We start from the raw sequence: 3763 nt of genomic DNA, 5'->3' as shown, positions 1-3763 counted from the left end.
GTCAACTAGAGGCTTACCAGGGACATAGTGTGGTCTAAGTATTCACACGTGTATTACGATTTCCGGATAATACAGTTATAGCATGAATAAAAGACAATTATCATGAACAATGAAATATAATAATACTTTTATTATTGCCTCTAGGGCATATTTCCAACAGTCTCCCACTTGCACTAGAGTCACCAATCTAGTTACATTGTGATGAATCGAACACCCATAGAGTTCTGGTGTTGATCATGTTTTGCACGCGAGAGAGGTTTAGTCAGCGGATCTGCGACATTCAGATCCGTGTGCACTTTGCAAATCTCTATGTCTCCATCTTGAACATTTTCACGGATGGAGTTGAAACGACGCTTGATGTGCCTGGTCTTCTTGTGAAACCTGGGATCCTTTGCGAGGGCAATAGCTCCAGTGTTGTCACAGAAGAGTTTGATCGGCCCCGACGCATTGGGTATGACTCCTAGGTCGGTGATGAACTCCTTCACCCAAATCGCTTCATGTGCTGCCTCCGAGGCTGCCATGTACTCCGCTTCACACGTAGATCCCGCCACGACGCTCTGCTTGCAGCTGCACCAGCTTACTGCTCCACCATTCAACATATACACGTATCCGGTTTGTGACTTAGAGTCATCCAGATCTGAGTCGAAGCTAGCGTCGACGTAACCCTTTACGACGAGCTCTTCGTCTCCTCCATAAATGAGAAACATGTCCTTTGTCCTTTTCAGGTACTTCAGGATATTCTTGACCGCTGTCCAGTGTTCCTTGCCGGGATTACTTTGGTATCTTGCTACCAAACTTACGGCAAGGTTTACATCGGGTCTGGTACACAGCATGGCATACATAATAGATCCTATGGCTGAAGCATAGGGGATGACACTCATCTCTTCTTTATCTTTTGCCGTGGTCGGTGACTGAGCTGAGCTCAGTCTCATACCTTGTAACATAGGCAAGAACCCCTTCTTGGACTGATCCATTCTGAATCTCTTCAAAATCTTATCAAGGTATGTACTTTGTGAAAGACCTATGAGGCATCTCGATCTATCTCTATAGATCTTGATGCCTAATATATAAGCAGCTTCTCCAAGGTCCTTCATTGAAAAACACTTATTCAAGTAGGCCTTAATGCTGTCCAGAAATTCTATATTATTTCCCATCAGGAGTATGTCATCTACATATAATATGAGAAGTGCTACAGAGCTCCCACTCACTTTCTTGTAAACGCAGGCTTCTCCATAAGTCTGCATAAACCCAAACGCTTTGATCATCTCATCAAAGCGAATGTTCCAACTCCGAGATGCTTGCACCAGTCCATAAATGGATCGCTGGAGCTTGCATACTTTGTTAGCGTTCTGAGGATCGACAAAACCTTCCGGCTGCATCATATACAGTTCTTCCTTAAGATGCCCGTTAAGGAATGCTGTTTTGACGTCCATCTGCCATATCTCATAATCATAGTATGCGGCAATTGCTAACATGATTCGGACGGACTTTAGCTTCGCTACGGGAGAGAATGTCTCGTCGTAGTCAATCCCTTGAACCTGTCGATAACCCTTAGTGACAAGTCGAGCTTTATAGATGGTAACATTACCATCCGCGTCCGTCTTCTTCTTAAAGATCCATTTGTTTTCTATCGCTCGCCGATCATCGGGCAAGTCTGTCAAAGTCCATACTTTGTTTTCATACATGGATTCTATCTCGGATTTCATGGCTTCAAGCCATTTGTTGGAATCCGGGCCCGCCATTGCTTCTTCATAGTTCGAAGGTTCATTGTTGTCTAACAACATGATTTCCAGGACAGGGTTGCCGTACCACTCTGGTGCGGAACGTGTCCTTGTGGACCTACGAAGTTCAGCAGTAACTTGATCCGAAGTACCCTGATCATTATCATGGTTTTCCTCTTCAGTTGGTGTGGGCATCACAGGAACGGTTTCCTGTGTTGCGTCACTATCCCGCTCAAGAGGTAGTACTTCATCGAGTTCTACTTTCCTCCCACTTACTTCTTTCGAGAGAAACTCTTTTTCCAGAAAGCATCCGTTCTTGGCAACAAAGATCTTGCCTTCGGATCTTAAGTAGAAGGTATACCCTACAGTTTCCTTAGGGTATCCTATGAATACGCATTTTTCCGACTTGGGTTCGAGCTTTTCAGGTTGAAGTTTCTTGACATAAGCTTCGCATCCCCAAACTTTTAGAAACGACAGCTTAGGTTTCTTTCCAAACCATAATTCATACGGTGTCGTCTCAATGGATTTAGACGGTGCCCTATTTAAAGTGAATGTAGCTGTCTCTAGAGCGTATCCCCAAAATGATAGCGGTAAATCGGTAAGAGACATCATAGACCGCACCATATCCAATAGAGTGCGATTACGACGTTCGGACACACCGTTTCGCTGAGGTGTTCCAGGCGGCGTGAGCTGTGAAACGATTCCACATTTCTTTAAGTGTGTACCAAAATCGTGACTTAAGTATTCTCCTCCACGATCTGATCGTAAGAATTTTATCTTTCGGTCACGTTGATTCTCCACCTCATTCTGAAATTCCTTGAACTTTTCAAAGGTCTCAGACTTGTGTTTCATTAAGTAGACATACCCATATCTACTCAAGTCATCTGTGAGAGTGAGAACATAACGATATCCTCCGCGAGCCTCAACGCTCATTGGACCGCACACATCGGTATGTATGATTTCCAACAAGTTGGTTGCTCGCTCCATTGTTCCGGAGAACGGAGTCTTGGTCATTTTGCCCAAGAGGCATGGTTCGCACATGTCAAACGATTCATAATCAAGAGACTCTAAAAGTCCATCGACATGGAGCTTCTTCATGCGCTTGACACCAATGTGACCAAGGCGGCAGTGCCACAAGTATGTGGGACTATCGTTATCAACTTTAAATCTTTTGGCATCTACACTATGAACATGTGTAATATTACGCTCGAGATTCATTAAGAATAAACCATTGACCATCGGAGCATGACCATAAAACATATCTCTCATATAAATCGAACAACCATTATTCTCAGACTTAAATGAGTAGCCATCTCGTATTAAACGAGATCCTGATACAATGTTCATGCTCAAACTTGGCACTAAATAACAATTATTAAGGTTCAAAACTAATCCCGTAGGTAAATGTAGAGGCAGCATGCCGACGGCGATCACATCGACTCTGGAACCATTCCCGACGCGCATCGTCACCTCGTCCTTTGCCAGTCTCCGTTTATTCCGCAGCTCCTGCTGTGAGTTACAAATATGAGCAACGGCACCGGTATCAAATACCCAGGAGTTACTATGATTACTGGTAAGGTACACATCAATCACATGTATATCAAATATACCTTTGGTGTTGCCGGCCTTCTTATCCGCTAAGTATTTGGGGCAGTTCCGCTTCCAGTGACCCTTCCCCTTGTAATAAAAGCACTCAGTCTCAGGCTTGGGTCCATTCTTTGACTTCTTCTCGGTAACTGGCTTACCAGGCGCGGCAACATCTTTGCCGTCCTTCTTGAAGTTCTTCTTACCCTTGCCCTTCTTGAACTTAGTGGTCTTATTGACCATCAACACTTGATGTTCTTTCTTGATTTCAGCCTCTGCTGACTTCAGCATCGAGAACACTTCAGGAATGGTCTTTTCCATTCCCTGCATGTTGTAGTTCATCACAAAGCTCTTGTAGCTTGGTGGGAGCGACTGGAGGATTCTGTCAATGACCGCCTCATCTGGGAGGTTAATGTTCAGCTGGGTCATACGGTTGTGCAACCCAGACATCTTCAGGA

The sequence above is a fragment of the Triticum dicoccoides genome, chromosome 1B, assembly GCF_002162155.2.
Source record: "Triticum dicoccoides isolate Atlit2015 ecotype Zavitan chromosome 1B, WEW_v2.0, whole genome shotgun sequence".
NCBI lineage: Eukaryota > Viridiplantae > Streptophyta > Magnoliopsida > Poales > Poaceae > Triticum > Triticum dicoccoides.
Note: the sequence above shows the minus strand (reverse complement) of the source record.